We start from the raw sequence: 18,296 nt of genomic DNA, 5'->3' as shown, positions 1-18,296 counted from the left end.
CCTGCAGCAACAGCGGAGCCCAACAGAAAGAAGGAAAGACTCCTCTTTCCTGGCAAGGACTCAGCCAATGAAAAGCCACGGACCCTTTGTTTACACTAGCCCTCCCAACTTCCTTTCCTTCCCTATAAAGATGATCCCTTTTCCCTTGCTGTGTGGGGACTTGCACAGAGCTCACCATCGAGGCCGACGCTAAATCGCAATTCTCTGCTATCCCGGATAAACCCATCCTAGCTGGAAAGATATCTGGCAGTCTGTTTGTTTCAGGTCAACAGAGAGAACCTTTCCTTTGGAACAGGAAATGCTTAAAGTTGGTGACTAAAACTCATCCTTCCTTGGATAGGAAGCGTACAGCCCTGGAATAGGAAGCATTGGCCACTTATGTTCCTTTTGCTTTGCTTGGGGGACTTTGCTTGTCTCCGCTCTGATCCCTTATGAGTGGTCTTAGAGTTGAGCTCACAGACGGCAGCCCCATTTTCCTCATTTAAGGTTTGCAAGGCCCTCCTCTCTGTAGCTTCAAGGATGGAAGGTAGTCGAGCACACTAATCCTTTGTTGTGTTCTAAGGTGACACCTCTATTCTACTACAGAATATTCTATTACAGAATATCTCATCTGGGCTGCCCTGCCTTGTTTGTGCCCTAGGGCAGGGGCCCCCAACCCCCGGGCCATGGACTGGTACTGGTCCTTGGCCTGTTGGGAACGAGGCTGCACAGCAGGAGGTGAGCAGAGGGTGAGCAGGCGAAGCTTCATCTGTATTTACGGCCGCTCCCCATCGCTTGCATTACCGTCTGAGCTCCGCCTCCTGTCAGCATTATGGTGAGTTGTATAATTATTTCATTATATATTACAATGTAATAATAATAGAAATAAAGCACACAATAAATGTAATGTGCTTGAATTATCCCGAAACAGTCCCCCCCGCCCCCTTTCTGTGGAAGAATTGTCTTCCACAAAACCAGTCCCTGGTGCCAAAAAGGTTGGGGACCCCTCCCCTAGGGGTATAGCACTCTTTTCTGCCCCTGGCTGAAGGAGATACTGTATAAGGAATTCCTATTCAGAATGAGTGGTTGAACTGTGTCGCTTCCAATGAATGATTCTGAAATTCTAAATACGCATGCCCTTTTCACATTTTGAAATTTCACAGTCATTGGCTACTTTGGAGAAAAGGCAACTTCGTTTGGTTCTGCAAAAATCAAAGTCTGTTTGACAAATGGAAGGTGTTTGACAGAGAAAGCTGCAAAATCTGTTGTGCTAGTGATGCCATAACAAAGTACCACAAACTGAGTGGCTTAAATGACAGAAATTTATTGTCTCACCATTCTGGAGGCCAGAAGTTCAAGATGGTGTCCACAAGGTTGGTTCCTTCCGAGGGCTTTGAGGGACAATCTGTTCCCTGCTGCTCTCCTAGTGCCGGGTGGTTTGCCGGGCATCCTGGCACACCCCATCTCAGTCTTCATGTTCCATGACCTCCTCCCTCTGTGCTAGCCTTATTAGGTCACGTGGCTGTGTCTGAGACATCCTCCTGCTGCCGATGTTCCAGTGGGAGGCCGACTGACATGGGGTGGGATCTTTCTTTTCCTGCCACAGGTAATGAATAGTAGTTCCCCTGCTCTCAGGACGTCGACAGAAATAGGTGGAGTCCGTGCAGCCTAATTAAGCAGCTGTGTGATGTAGGGGCATGGGCCCTGGACTTGGGACAAAACGCCCTGGGCCCCACTGTGTGACTTCAAGTGTCAACATCCCCATCTGCAAAGTAAAGGAGGTAAAACAGGCAGCTTTTTAAGGTCCCTCCAGTATTAATGATTCTTGCAGCTGCTGGGGAATCGGGTGGTAGTCTCTGAGTCTAGAGACGAATCCCATGCTGTGTGCCTGCTAGGAGGCCGGGAGACTGTCTGCATTGGATCCACTGCCCTTTGAGCAGGATGCCTCATTTACAGAAGTCAGTTAATGAAAAAAAAAAAAGAGGGCTTCCCTGGTGGCGCAGTGGTTGAGAATCTGCCTGCCAATGCAGGGGACACGGGTTCGAATCCTGGTCTGGGAGGATCCCACATGCCGCGGAGCAACTGGGCCCGAGCCACAACTACTGAGCCTGCACGTCTGGAGCCTGTGCTCCTCAACAAGAGAGGCCGCGACAGTGAGAGGCCTGTGCACCGCGATGAAGAGTGGCCCCCGCTTGCTGCAACTAGAGAGAGCCCACGCACAGAAACGAACACCCAACACAGCCAAAAATAAATAAATAATTTTTTTTAAAAAAGAGAGGGGATGGGGTAGGAATCTCTTCTTAATTTCCCCCTCACTATCAAACCACTCTAGAATAACAACTTATAAGTCGGCCGTTTAAGGCAATAAGAAAAACTGAGTGTTTCTCAGTTGTTTGTTTCACTGAGTGTTTTGCTGCTTTCTGCAATCAGTCTGAATTTCCCCAGACTTGACCCTTTACCCACGAGGAACCCTCTGTTTTTCTTAACATGTTGAACTTGGAGATCACAAACTTGTTAAGTCACAGAATTTCAGACCCAGAAGGGGCTCTTTACAGTCGAGGAAACTGACCAGAGTGGTAAGTGGCTAGTTAAAGGTCATATCACAATTTTAGTGGTAGGGCCAGGACTAGAAGCCACCGAAATCAGTTTTCTCAGCTATATGAGAGGTGATCTCTGAAGTTCTAAAGCTTTAGGCTTAAGAGACTGATGTATTGGTCTTCATTATCTGGCCAGTGATCTTTGCTCCCGCATGATGGTTCTAACTAATCATTAATTTTGCTTGGTAGGTTGACTTTTTTTAAAAATAACTTTATTTTTAAGTGCATTTTTAGGTTCACAGCAGAATTGAGTGGAAGATACAGAGATTTCCCATATACCTCCTGCCCCACACATGCATAGCCTTCCCAGTTGTCAACATCCCCTGCCAGATGGCACATGTGTTACAACTGATGAACCTGCATTGACACATCATTATCACCCAAAGTCTGTACCTTACATTAGGGCGCATTCTAGTTGTTGTACATTCTATGGATTTAGATAAAATTATAATGGTAGGTATCTGCCATTATAGAATCAAACAGAGCACTAAGAATCCTCTGTCTTTCCCTATTCATTCCTCCCTGCCAGCAACTGGTATTTTTTACCATCTTCAAAGTTTTGCCTTTACCAGAATGTCATATAGTTGGAATCCCAGAATACGTAGCCTTTTCAGATTGGCTTCTTACACTTAGTAATATGCATTTAAGTTTCCCCCATGTCTTTCCATGCCCTGATAGCTCATTTCTTTTTACTGCTGAATAATATTCCATTGTCTGATGGACCACAGTTTATTTATCTATTCACCTACTGAAGGACACCTTGGTTGCTTTCAAGTTGGTTGACTTTTTGAGTGTCCAGAGACAGATTATTCAAAACTTTCCTCATCAGAATGAAATTCAATTAAGTCTCATTAAGTCCATTATCTCAAGTTAAATCTCTGATTAAATCTATTAAAGTGATGGTTCTCTGGACTTTTGGATTTCACAAAGGTGTAAAATTAACAAAAATGTTTGCGCAGCTACATTGTGTTAATTTTACTGAGTAAATATGCATGTTTTTATCTGAAACCTACAATTTATTATTATCCTACTACTATAAAAGACATTTTAACTCAAAAACTAAAGGAGTACACAATTTCAGAATACATCACTGCCGGATAAATTAGTTCCTCTTTGAAAAACTCCTGCATTGTTCTTATTTTTCTCATTTTGCACAAATCAGTAGAATCCTTGTCACCCACCAAACCCAGCCTACACATCAGCCTTGGAAACCACTGCTTTAAGGAACTAGACAACGTGACCAAAATTCCTCTACAAAAGAGTTCTTCTGCCTCTGAATGGCTCCCTTCAAGAGGTCTTGGAGGCTGAAGGCATCTCCAAGCTGCAAGAGAAAACAGTGAAGGTGGGAAAGTAGGTCTTCTAAAGCTGAACCTGCAAGGAACTTCCCGGGAGAAGATTTGTAACTTCGGTTTCTATATGATAAAACACTCCTGAGACTTAAACTGCACTAGAAGTTGAATGGGGGTGGGGGGAGGGAAAAAGAGAAAACGTTTCCTTCTGTGCATGTAAACTTGCTGGACCAGTTAGAGGTAGGTTAAGTCCTAGTCCGATGGTATAGACAGCTGCTGTGTGGGCCCTCACACTCAGAGTCAGCAGATGCAGAGAAGGTGGCTAAGGGACAGGTAATCATCCCAAAGAGAAATCAGAATTCCTGCTTTTGTTTACTCAGTGGCTCTTTGGCAAACAATCTAATCCCAGTCCACAGTTTTAAAGGACAGGGACTTCCCTGGTGGTCCAGTTGTTGGGACTCTGCACTTCCACTGCATGGGGCGCGGGTTCAGTTCCTGGTCAGGGAACTGGGATCCCTCTTGCAGCACAGCACGGCCAAAAAAAAAAAGGACATCATACAATTATTAGCAATATTCGCTCAGATAATGCTGGCTCTTCTTTTTTTTTTTTTAATATTTATTTATTTATTTATTTTGGCTGCACCGGGTCTTAGTTGCGGCACACGGGATCTTTTAGTTGAGGCATGCGTGCGGGATCTAGTTCCCCGATCAGGGATCGAACCCGGGCCCCCTGCATTGGGAGCGTGGAGTCTTAGCCACTGGACCACCAGGGAGGTCCTGGCTCTTCTTTTTAAACAATGTTCCATGGTTAACAAACCGTGTTCTTCACAGCAATTGGTGCCCTTCACTTTTTCTGTCTCTTAAATTATATTGTCTGAGAAAAGATATACTTTAAAAAACAAAACAAAACGACAACAACAAAAAACAACCTTCATCCTTTTGTGGGATTTCCTGGGTATATACAAGTCAGAGTATAATTCCCAACATTCCTTTAGGTCATAAGACTGTACCTATGTTCTGCTTTACCAATAATACCCCATTTTGCTCTCTCTCATATACTCTGCCTCTCTTTTTCAAAGAGACAGGTAAAAATCAATCTAAGATTCTTCCCAGATGGTAGGGGCATTCAGGATGCTCCCTAGGCACTGTGTGCTCCTGGAAAAAGTAGGAGCCCAGGGAATTTCTCCCCACAGGAAAATAGGAAACCATAACCACTGGAATGGAGAGGGGTTCTTGCCATGACATCTCTCCAGAACTTGAAGTTGTGCCTGAAGATCTTATTTCCTCGGAAAAACTGAGCAAGGGGGAGAAGGTGAAATAAGAAGACAAATTGTTGAGGATTATAGTCTCTGCTACACTGTGAAGCTCTGGTGGGTCAGTGCATTTTTCCCCAAAGATAAGTACAGATTACTAGTAAAGACTTTTTCACCAGGTAGGCTCTGAGGCTCTTAGAAATGTTCTAGAATCCTTCAGGAGAATGGTATCGATAGTTCTACTGTCCCCGCAACCTGGCCTTTTGTCACCTTGAGAGCTGTGATGTTTTGTTTGCTTGTTTTTGTTTTTTTTTTTAACTGGATATGAACCGGGGACTGAGAGCTGTGATGTTTCACCACTAGATTATGTTTGACCACTAGATTTTTAAATAATTAAAATAAATTTTAAGATAAACTGTAAAGTAAACGAAAATATTTAAAAATAATATGTCCTCATTATAAGAACTTTGAGACAAACAGAAATAGAAAGTGATCACTGTAATCTCCCCGTCTGATCACACCATGGCTGTATTTCTTCCTATGACTCCTGGGTATTTTTTAGGTGCAGCTGTAATGGCATCCTAACTATCTCGTATTCTTCTGTTACTTGGTGTGTGTGTGTGTGTATGTGTGTGTGTGTGTTACCATGTCACCACTTCATGAGTCTCACTGGCTGTGAAATTCCTTCTTGTGGGTGGCACGTTTTAGTTAAATATCTCCTTGTTGAGCTTGTGGACAGTATGGCTTTTGTTTTTACTCACCAGAAATCTATGAAAGTGTTCATTCTGCCAGGCCCTTGTCTATGTTAGCCACTGTTTTGTTCAAAATCTTTATTAATTGAATGAAAATAGCAGCTCATGTTTAATACATATTTCTTTGATTACCAGTGAAGTTGAACACTTTCCCATATTCTTTTGTTTGCACCTTGTGTCTTTTTAAAAATTTTATTTATTTAATTAATTTATTTTTTTATTTTTGGCTGTGTTGGGTCTTCGTTGCTGTGCGCAGGCTTTCTCTGGTTGCGGTGAGCGGGGGCTACTCTTCCTTGAGGTGCATGGGCTTCTCATTGTGGTGGCTTTTCTTGTTGCGGAGCACAGGCTCTAGGCGCGTGGGCTTCAGTAGTCGTGGCACGCAGGCTCAGTAGTTGTGGCTCATGGGCTTAGTTGCTCCGTGGCATGTGGGATCTTCCCGGACCAGGGCTCGAACCCGTGTCCCCTGCATTGACAGGCGGATTCTTAACCACTGTGCTGCCAGGGAAGCCCACACCTTGTGTTTTGGTGACATCCTGGTTAAGTCCTTCAGGCAGAACCAATTAGAAGGATGATTCCCATTGATAATCTTTTAGAGATTAGCAGTAAACGTTCAAAGGGGGAGCATTCCATAGAGAGTGAGAGTGAGAGGGCTAAAATACATGATAGTAATTATCAAATATTCTACTTTAAATACAATTATAAATAGATGAAATGTTATTTTAAAATGAAAGACTAGTAAGTCAGAGAAAGACAAATATTATAGGATATCACTTACATGTGGAATATAAAAAAATGATACAAATGAACTTATTTACAAAACAGAAACAGACTCACAGACTTAGAAAACAAACTTATGGTTACCAAAGGGGAAAGGTGGGAGTAGGGATAAATTAGGAGTTTGGGATTAACATATACACACTACTATATATAAAATAGATAATCAACAAGGACCTACTGTATAGCATAGGGAACTCTACTCAATATTCTGTAATAACCTAAATGGGAAAAGAATCTGAAAAAGAATGGATATATGTATATGTATAGCTGAATCGCTTTGCAGTACACCTGAAACTAACACAACATTGTAAATCAACTATACTCTAATATAAAATAAAAGTTAGGGACTTCCCTGGTGGCGCAGTGGTTAAAACTCTGTGCTCCCAATGCAGGGGGCCTGGGTTCGATCCCTGGTCGGGGAACTAGATCCCACATGCCTGCCACAACTAAGAGTTCTCATGCCACAACTAAGGAGCCCACATGCCACAATAATGGAGCCCGCCTGCCGCAACTAAGACCCGGTGCAACCAAATAAATAAATGAATATTTTAAAAATAAATAAATAAAATAAAATAAAAATTAAATTAAAAAATAAAATAAAATGAAAGACTGAAACACCTCCCCCTCTTTGTTCTCAGAGTAGTTTTAATTTGGTTCAGCACATATACTTGACGTTCAATGCATCTCCATGTGAATTGAACTAGTTAGTTTTTTGTCTACTTCCTCTCATGGTCAGTGAAGACCAGAAAGCAGTTACATACAATGCTATTAACTGAGGGCCCCTCTGAATAAAAGATTCACATATTCAAAGATTCCAAAAGGGGACTTCCCTGGTGGCACAGTGGTTAAGAATCCACCTGCCAATGCAGGGGGCCCGGGTTCGATCCCTGGTCCAGGAAGATCCCACGTATGCACCACATGTGCACCACAACTACTGAGCCCGCGCACCTAGAGCCCGTGCTCCGCAACAAGAGAAGCCACTGCAATGAGAAGCCCGTGCACCGCAACGAAGAGTAGCCCCCGCTCGCAGCAATTAGAGAAAGCCTGCGCGCAGCAATGAAGACCCAAAACAGCCAAAAATAAATAAATTAATTAAAAAAAAAAAAGATTCCAAAGGTATAATCCTAGGTCCTTTTCTGCTGCTGTTGAATGTCCTTCGTCTGGTTTGAAGGCTGTCTGACTGGCCTGACCCTCAGATTTCTGACATCACTCTTCTGCCACATTGTCACCTTTGTTTGCACCTTTTCAGTTTATCAGCACCATAAATTCTTTCTCAGATAATGGCTATTTGTTTTATATTACTAACTGACCTCTATTGGTACAGGCATGGGGCTGAGTACTTTTCAGGCATTACTCATTTAATCTTTACAACACCCTATATGGTAGTTACCAGTATTATTCCCAGTTTACAAATGTGGGCAGAGTCTCAAAGAGATGAGCCAACTTGCTCTGGACCCAGAGGAGGTGCCTGGGGAGTGGCCGGGATTTGAACTCAGGTGCTGATTCTAGAGCTACTAAAACATGTCACCTCAAACCTGCAGTTTAACCCCAAAGGTCCTGAAAAAGTACTGTACTCTGAAATCTCACGCCATATGGCCGAACACTTGTACATAGTAGATGCTCATTAAAATCCTTGCTGAGGGGCTTCTCTGGTGGCGCAGTGGTTAAGAATCCACCTGCCACTGCAGGGGACATGGGTTTGAGCCCTGGTCCAGGAAGATCACACATGCTGCGGAGCAACTAAGCCCGTGCGCCACAACTACTGAGCCTGCACTCTAGAGCCCGTGAGCCACAACTACTGAAGCCCACGTGCCTAGAGCCCCTGCAACAAGAGAAGCCACCGCAGTAAGAAGCCTGCGCACCGCAACGAAGAGTAGTCCCTGCTCTCAGCAACTAGAAAAAACCCGCGTGCAGCAGCGAAGACCCAATACAGCCAAAAATTAAATAAATGAATAAATAAATAAATTTATTTTTAAAAATCCTTGCTGAGTAAAAAGAGGATCTACCTGTTTAAAAGATTTTATGTCTCCAAAAAAATGAAAAAAAAATAAAAGATTTTATGTCTCCAAACGAGGTAGTTTCTCTGCCTCTCTACAAACTATAAACTCATCGTTGAGGATTCATAGGAAAATTCCTTGGGGCTGCAGTGGACTAGAGCATCTGAGTCTTTGGAATGACCTGAATGAGAATAGAACAGAATTTTTGACCTGAGAAACTCTTTAGTACAGAAAAACCAATAAGTTGTGGATAAACTGTGTAGTGGGAATATAGCCAAGGGTAGGATACTTAACATCCCTCAACTTGCAAAGACAAAATTTTGTCCTGTTTTCTAGGTGAAATGATGTTCATGTTGTAGCCTCCGAATTGCTTCCCTGTTTGGACCTGACACATCTGGGTCTGTCTGTGGGTAATGTGGCCTCTCAGGACATTTTTATACACTTGGCAAAGGGACCACCTTTTCAAGCTTGGACCTTAAAATCCCAGTGAGATCTTCCTAACAAACGGGCTCCAAGGTAAGGACATACCCCTTTTCCCTAACAAAGTCCAGACTGCAGTGTTGGTAACCTCCTGCCAAACTCAAACAGGACCTCAGCATCCTGGGGTCCCCTGGAACCACTTCATTTATCTCTTTGGGCAAACTAAACATGCTCAGTTTAAAAGGCAGTGGAGCTCACCACTGTCCTTTGTTTTGGAGAGTCTTATTTTTGCATAAGTAGTCCATCCTATACAGGCTGCTAACTGCTGTGTATTCCCCTTGCCCCTATGACTGCTGGTGTAAATAAACTGCGTCTCCCCATTGGTAAACAAGGATAATAAACAAAATTTTAAAAAATGAAAAACAAAAACTAAACGTGCTCAGTTTAAAGTCTTTGTCAGATTATTTTATTAGACTAATTTCATCTGAAATAAACTCATATTCTAATTACTGATTTTGTTGACTGCCTTAGTATTACATCTTTTCAGTGTTTCTTGTTCGTTTGTTTGTTTTTGCGGGACGCGGGCCTCTCACTGTTGTGGCCTCTCCCGTTGCGGAGCACAGGCTCCGGACGCGCAGGCTCGGCGGCCATGGCTCACGGGCCCAGACACTCCGCGGCACGTGGGATCCTCCCGGACCGGGGCACGAACCCGTGTCCCCTGCATCGGCAGGCGGCCTCTCAACCGCTGCGCCACCAGGGAAGCCCCTCCGTGTTTTCTAATACTGGTTTATGGACCATGTTCAGAGTTGGTGTGTTTCTCTTTGTCTCTCTCCTTCTGTGCTCACCCCTCCCAGTTCTATGCTTTTGCATTTGCCTCCCTCCCATCCTCAAGGCTCTAGTCCAGAACTGGCTCTTATTATGACAATTGGGCTGCCCAATGAGCGATTAAGGATGACACAGATCCAGGCACTGAGCCAGCAGGCAGCCTGGCTCACTCCCTGGACTGCAGGCTGAATCCTGGTCGACCCACGTCCCTGGACTTGCAGCTTGTTATACACCTTAGCCCAGGCAGGTTTCAGCAACAATTTAGTTCAGCCCCTAGCCTAGCCTGGCCCAGCCCACAACTTTAAGCAGGGATCCAACTCCATCCCCCATCTAATTTGAGACTTTTAGTTCCCATGACCCCCCCCTCCAGGAATGAAAATTGGGGCTCCCACTGAATGTCTGGGCCTGGAGCTCTTCAGCCCACTTACTGCAGTGCATTTTCATCCTGCTTCTCATCCGTGGTTCTGAGCCCCCCATATGCAGAATAATGGCCCGTAGAGGTGTCCACATTCTAATTCCAGGAAGCTGTGAGTATGCTACCTTACATGGCAAAGGGGAGTTTGCAGATGGGATTGAGTTCAGCATCTTGACATGGGGAGATTGTCTTGAATTCTGCCAGTGGGTTGATGTGATCACAGGGGTTCCTTATAACGAAAAGGGGGAGACAGGAGAGTCAGAGAAGATGTGACGATGGAAACAGCAGAGGTCAGAGAAAGAGATTTGAAGATGCTACACTGCTGGCTTTGAAGATGAAGGATGGGGCCAGAGCCAAGGGATGCAGGCAACCTCTAGAGGCTGCAAGGGAACAGATTTTCCCCGCGAGCCTTCAGAGTGAACGCAGGCCTGATGACACCTTGATTTTGAGCTCAGTGAGACCTAACGTGCACTTCTGACCTCCAAAACTGTAAGATGAATTTGTGTTGTTTTACGCCACAAAGTTTTCAGTAATTTGTTACAGCAGTAATAGGAAACTATCTTTGTTTTTCTGATGTTGCTGCTCTGTTTTCTTTTTGATTATTTTAAACCTCCCCCTCTTTTTCTGTGTGTGGAGCTGAGAAAGACTGTCAACCGTGCATTTGCCCCCAAGTGGACCCTTTCTCTAGAAATAAGTGGTGACCATTTATTAAAGTGGGAACACAGATTGGTAGTGACAGGAGTGTGTAGAATGCTAGCTAGTGTACTTTCAGCATTTTTTTTAAAGTACTTTAAAAAAAGTTTTTTCTAAATTACACATATACCATGTATGCACCTATAAACCTAACATTGTACGGCCATAAATGAATTGCCGGACTGTTTTCGAAATAGCTGTAACCTGATAGTGCAAGTACTGGACAAAAAATAATTGAAATCTGAGCTATCTTTTTATCCCTGCCATCTAGTCCCTGTGAATTAAAGAAATAACTCACCTTCTCTAAGACTTCCCTTTTCACTGTCTGCCTCTTTCAGAGTTTGTGGGAGTAATAACAATATTTAAAGGCTTTTAAGCAATTAGAATTGTTTTCTTGTTATCAGATTGGTGATGCTTCTATAAGAAAACCATTGTATACGTTATCTATCGCTGCAAAACAAACTACCCCAAAGCTTAGTGACTTAAAACAAAACAAATATTTATTATCTCACATCATCTCACATCCTTTTTGTGGGTCAGGATTTCAAGAGCAGCTTGTCTGGGTAGATCTGGCCCCAAGTCTTTCCTGAGGTTGTGGTCATGGTGTCGGATATGGTGCGGTTGATCTGAAGTTTGATTAAGGCCGAGGTTCTACTCCCAAAGTGACTCGCTCACATGGGTGACAAGTTAGTGCTAACTATTGGCAGGAAGTCATGGCTCATCTCAAGGATCTCCCCATAGGGCTGCTGAGTGTGTTTACCACCTGGCAGCTGGCTTCCCACAGGGCAAGCAGTTCAAGAGAGAGCAATGCAGAAACCACAGGGCCTTTTATGACCTAGTTCAGAAGTCACGTAGTATCGTGTCCACACAGCCAACTGGCTACACAGGTCAGCCCTGCTCAGCATGGAGTGGACTATAGAAGGGCATGAATAACAGGACCACTGGGGGGCTATCTTAGAGGCTGCCTACCAGGACCAAGGAGAAGGTTCTATCTAGTCTTCAGCCTTAAAGCCTTCCTTATCTCATAGATCCCTAGAGAGGCAGAGTAGGAAGGAAATGCCAAGGTTAGTCCAAACATCTAGCTCACAGGAATCACATCTTTGAAATCATATCACCTAAAACTCTCTACTGATAATTTAAAACTGAGTTGCCTAAGCCTTGTCTCATTTGCATTAGAGCCTCTCGTATCTCCCAGGAGCAGAAACCCTGCCCTGTGCTTCCGAAGCTCTTAGGACATCTCGCCTGCTCCTTGGCACAGAGTCAGGAATACATACATTTTTGTAAACTTGACAAATTGTCAACGGGCATTTGAAGAGTAACACATTGGTTAATATCCAGCCCCCCCCCACCCCGCCCTCTTAATTTGATGTTTCTGTGTGTTTTGAAAGCTGGGGCTTATGGGAGTGGCTGACTCCGTAAGATTTTTAGGAGAAGTCAGTTGTAGGGTGAATCTCTCCACGCTGAGGTTGAATTTGGAGTCCAAATAGGAGCCAAATGGGGGTATATACAGAACCGTAAATATTGCCAGCGTCCTTGTCCAGGGATGCTAGTGAAGGAAGCACATTGGACAGAAGCAATATGTGTAAACAGAGAGACAGGATGTCAAAGGTGGTGGAGACACAGCTGCACCTGCTGTGTGATTTTTAGGCAAGTCCCCAAATGACCTAAACTTTCTGGGTGTGGCTTCCTTATTATTTAATTGGGATAATAATGCCCACGTGTTTTCAAAGATGTGAAGCAACTGGACCTCTCTGCTGGAAGGACCGTAAATAGTTATAATCACTTTACAGAGCACTGGCAATATCCAGTATAGCTAACAGTGTAATACCCACCCCATGATAGACACCCCAGCAATTCTATTCTTGGTCTGACCTTGGAGCAGAAGTTCTCAGCCCTGATTGCATGTTAGAACCACCTGGGGGAGTTGGGGTTTTTTTAAGTGCTAATGTCTCAGCTCTACCCTCAGGGATTAAGATTTCATCAGTTCTGGGATGAGGCCCAGAAAATGGTTTTTTACAAAGCTCCCAAGGCTATTCTAATGTGCACTCTGGCAGAGAGAAACTCACACAGACAAAGAGACATCCACCTGGCACCAAATATACACGTAAAACCAAGGGGGATTAAGCATCTAAATGTTAAAAAGGTAAAAACTACCACATGACCTTGGGATATGGAAGGATCTCATGAGATTCGAAATGCATACACCATAAAAGGTAATACATTTGCCTTTGATGTGTAAAAATCTTGTGTTTGAAAAGATGCCATAAACAAAGAGAACAGATAAGCCACAGGCTGAAAGAAGTAATTTGAGAATCAGATAACCAAACAAAAGATTAGTATTCAGAGTATAAAAGAATTCAATCGTGTTAGTAAGAAAAAGGTGAATTATCTATAAATGCTCCAACCAAAAGACACAGGCTCGATGAATGGATACAAAAACAAGACCCATATATGTGCTGTCTACAAGAGACCCACTTCAGACCTAGGGACACATACAGACTGTAAGTGAGGGGATGGAAAAAGATATTCCATGCAAATGGAATCAAAAGAAAGCTGGAGTAGCAATACTCATATCAGATAAAATAGACTTTAAAATAAAGAATGTTACAAGAGACAAGGAAGGATACTACATAATGATCAAGGGATCAATCCAAGAAGATATAACAATTATAAATATATATGCACCCAACACAGGAGCACCTCAATACATAAGGCAACTGCTAACAGCTATAAAAGAGGAAATCGACAGTAACACAATAACAGTGGGGGACTTTAACACCTCACTTACACCAATGGACAGATCATCCAAAATGAAAATAAATAAGGAAAGAAGAGCTTTAAATGATACAATAGACCAGATAGATTTAATTGATATTTATAGGACATTCCATCCAAAAACAGCAGATTACACTTTCTCCTCAAGTGCACATGGAACATTCTCCAGGACAGATCACATCTTGGGTTGCAAAGCAAGCCTCAGTAAGTTTAAGAAAATTGAAATCATATCAAGCGTCTTTTCTGACCACAACCCTATGAGATTAGAAATCAATTACAGGGAAAAAAACCGTAAAAAACACAAATACATGGAGGCTAAACAATACGTTACTAAATAACCAAGAGATCACTGAAGAAATCAAAGAGGAAATCAAAAAATACCTAGACACAAATTACAATGAAAACATGACGATCCAAAACCTAGGGATGCAGCAAAAGCAGTTCTAAGAGGGAAGTTTATAGCAATACAAGCCTACCTCAAGAAACAAGAAAAATCTCAAATAAACAATCTAACCTTACACCTAAAGGAACTAGAGAAAGAACAAACAAAACCCAAAGTTAATAGAAGGAAAGAAATTATAAAGATCAGAGCAGAAATAAATGCAATAGAAACAAAGAAAACAATAGCAAAGATCAATAAAACTAAAAGCTGGTTCTTTGAGAAGATGAAAAAAATTGATAAACCATTAGCCAGACTCATCAAGAAAAAGGGGGAGAGGAATCAAATCAATAAAATTAGAAATGAAAAAGGAGAAGCTATAACAGACACCGCAGAAATGCAAAGCATCCTAAGAGACTACTACAAGCAACTCTATGCCAATAAAATGGACAACCTGGGCTTCCCTGGTGGCGCAGTGGTTGAGAGCCTGCCTGCCAATGCAGGGGACACGGGTTTGTGCCCCGGTCCAGGAAGATCCCACATGCCGCGGAGCAGCTGGGTCCGTGAGCCATGGCTGCTGAGCCTGCGTGTCCGGAGCCTGTGCTTTGCAACAGAAGAGGCCACAACAGTGAGAGGGCTGCGTACCGCAAAAAAAAAAAAAAAAAAAAAAAAAAGGACAACCTGGAAGAAATGGAAAAATTCTTACAAAGGTATAACCTTCCACGACTGAACCAGGAAGAAATAGAAAATATGAACAGACCAATCAAAAGTAATGATATTGAAACTGTGATTAAAAATCTTCCCACAAACAAAAGTCCAGGAACGGATGGCCTCACAGGTGAATACCATCAAACATTTAGAGAAGAGCTAACACCCATCCTTCTCAAACTCTTACAAAATATTGCAGAGGAAGGAACACTCCCAAACTCATTCTGTGAGGCCACCATCACCCTGATACCAAAACCAGACAAAGATACTACAAAAAAAGAAAATTAAAGACCAATATCACTGATGAATATAGATGCAAAAATCCTCAACAAAATACTAGCAAACAAAATCCAGCAACACATTAAAAGGATCATACACCATGATCAAGTGGGATTTATCCCAGGGATGCAAAGATTCTTCAATATACGCAAATCAATCAGTGTGATACACCATATTAAAAAATTGAAGAAGAAAAACCATATGATCATCTCAATAGATGCAGAAAAAGCTTTTGACAAAATTCAACACCCATTTATGATAAAAACTCTCCAGAAAGTGGGCATACAGGGAACCTACCTCAACATAATAAAGGCCATATATGACAAACCCACAGCAAACATCATTCTCAATGGTGAAAAACTGAAAGCATTTCCTCTAAGATCAGGAAGAAGACAAGGATGTCCACTCTCACCACTATTATTCAACATAGGTTTGGAAGTCCTAGCCACAGCAATCAGAGAAGAAAAAGAAATAAAAGGAATACAAATTGGAAAAGAAGAAGCAAAACTGTCACTGTTTGCAAATGACATGATACTATACATAGATAATCCTAAAGATGCCACCAGAAAACTACTAGAGCTAATCAATGAATTTGGTAAAGTTGCAGGATACAAAATCAATGCACAGAAATTTCTTGCATTCCTATACTAATGATGAAAAATCTGAAAGAGAAATTAAGGAAACACTCTCATTTACCATTGCAACAAAAAGAATAAAATACCTAGGAATAAACTTACCTAGGGAGACAAAAGACCTGTATGCAGAAAACTATAAGGCACTGATGAAAGAAATTAAAGATGATACAAATGGATGGAGAGATATACCATGTTCTTGGATTGGAAGAATCAATATTGTGAAAATGCCTATACTACCCAAAGCAATCTACAGATTCAGTGCAATCCCTATCAAATTATCAATGGCATATTTTACAGAACTGGAACCAAAAAATCTTAAAATTTGTATCGAGACACAAAAGACCCCGAATAGCCAGAGCAGTCTTGAGGGAAAAAAATGGAGCTGGAGGAAACAGACTCCCTGACTTCGGACTATACTACAAAGCTACAGTAATCAAGACAATATGGTACTGGCACAAAAACAGAAATATAGATCAGTGGAACAGGATAGAAAGCCCAGAGGTAAACCCACACACCTATGGTCAACTAATCTATGACAAAAGAGGCAAGGATATACAATGGAGAAAAGACAGTCTCTTCAATAAATGGCGGTGGGAAAACTGGACAGCTATGTGTAAAAGAATGAAATTAGAACACTCCCAAACACCATACACCAAAATAAACTCAAAATGGATTAGAGACCTAAATGTAAGAAGGGACACTATAAAACTCTTAGAGGAAAACATAGGAAGAACACTCTTTGACATAAATCACAGCAAGATCTTTTTTGATCCACCTCCTAGAGTAATGGAAATAAAAACAAAAATAAACAAATGGGACCTAATGAAACTTAAAAGCTTTTGCAACGCAAAGGAAACTACAAAGAAGACAAAAAGACAACCCTCAGAATGGGAGAAAATACTTGCAAACGAATCAACGGACAAAGGATTAATCTCCAAATTATATAAACAGCTCACTATTAAAAAAAACAAACAACCCAATCCAAAAATGGGCAGAAGACCTAAATAGACATTTCTCCAAAGAAGACATACAAATGGCCAAGAAGCACATGAAAAGCTGCTCAACATCACTAATCATTAGAGAAATGCAAATCAAAACTACAACGAGGTATCACCTCACACCAGTTAGAATGGGCATCATCAGAAAATCTACAAACAACAAATGCTGGAGAGGGTGTGGAGAAAAGGGAACCCTCTTGCACTGTTGGTGGGAATGTAAATTGATACAGCCACTATGGAGAACAGTATGGAGGTTCCTTAAAAAACTAAAAATAGAATTACCATATGACCCAACAATCCCACTACTGGGCATATACCCAGAGAAAACCACAATTCAAAAAGACACATGCACCCCAATGTTCATTGCAGCACTATTTACAATAGCCAGGACATGGAAGCAACCTAAATGCCCATTGACAGACAAATGGATAAAGAAGATGTGGTACATATATACAATGGAATACTACTCAGCCATAAAAAGGAACGAAATTGGGTCATTTGTAGAGACATGGATGGATCTAGAGACTGTCATAAAGAGTGAAGTAAGTCAGAAAGAGAAAAACAAATATTGTGTATTAACGCATATATGTGGAACCTAGAAAAATGGTACAGATGAACCAGTTTGCAGGGCAGAAATTGAGACACAGATGTAGAGAACAAACGTATGGACACCAAGGGGGGAAAGTGGTGGTGGGGTGATGAATTGGGAGATTGGGATTGACACGTATACACTGATGTGTATGGATAACTAAGAACCTGCTGTATAAAAAAATAAAATAAAATTCAAAAAAAAACAGAAAAAGAAAAAGATGAATTATCTAATTACCATTACTTTTTGTAAGGAGATTAGGTAAATAAAATGGGCAGAATTATATAGGGAACTTTTCAGCAGTAAAAAAAAAATGAATCAACTACGTATTAACATATATACACATTTACATATGTGCATACATACATATGTATTAACATAAATAACTCTTAAGACAATGTTGATCAATAAAATCAAGACCTTCAGAATGATACCATATGATGCCAATTTCCTGAAAAAAATTGAAACACACAAGTCAACACTATATGTGTTCATTAATAAAGACTGTACAAGTATAAATACACACATGGGTCTGAAAAACACTATCCTGAGTTTTATTTTTACCTCTAAGCAGAAAGGGAAATAGGATTGGGATTTCAAATAAATCTATATTTTAGGTGTTCAACTGAATCATAAATACATGAATGTCTATTGTATCATTATCTATGCTTTTTTGTGTGCTTAAAAATATTATAGGGACTTCCTTTGTGGTGCAGTGGTTACGAATCTGCCTGCTAATGCAGGGGACACGGGTTTGTTCCCACATGCCACAGAGCAACTAAGCCCGTGTGCCATAACTACTGAGCCCGCGTGCTGCAACTACTGAAGCCCATGCTCCTAGAGCCCGTGCTCCACAAGAGAAGCCACCACAACAAAGAGTAGCCCCCCACTCGCCACAGCTAGAGAAAGCCCACGTGCAGCAACAAAGACCCAACG

This window comes from Leucopleurus acutus (genome assembly GCF_964270905.1).
Source record: "Leucopleurus acutus genome assembly, chromosome: 8".
In the NCBI taxonomy this organism is placed as follows: Eukaryota; Metazoa; Chordata; class Mammalia; order Artiodactyla; family Delphinidae; genus Leucopleurus; species Leucopleurus acutus.
Note: the sequence above shows the minus strand (reverse complement) of the source record.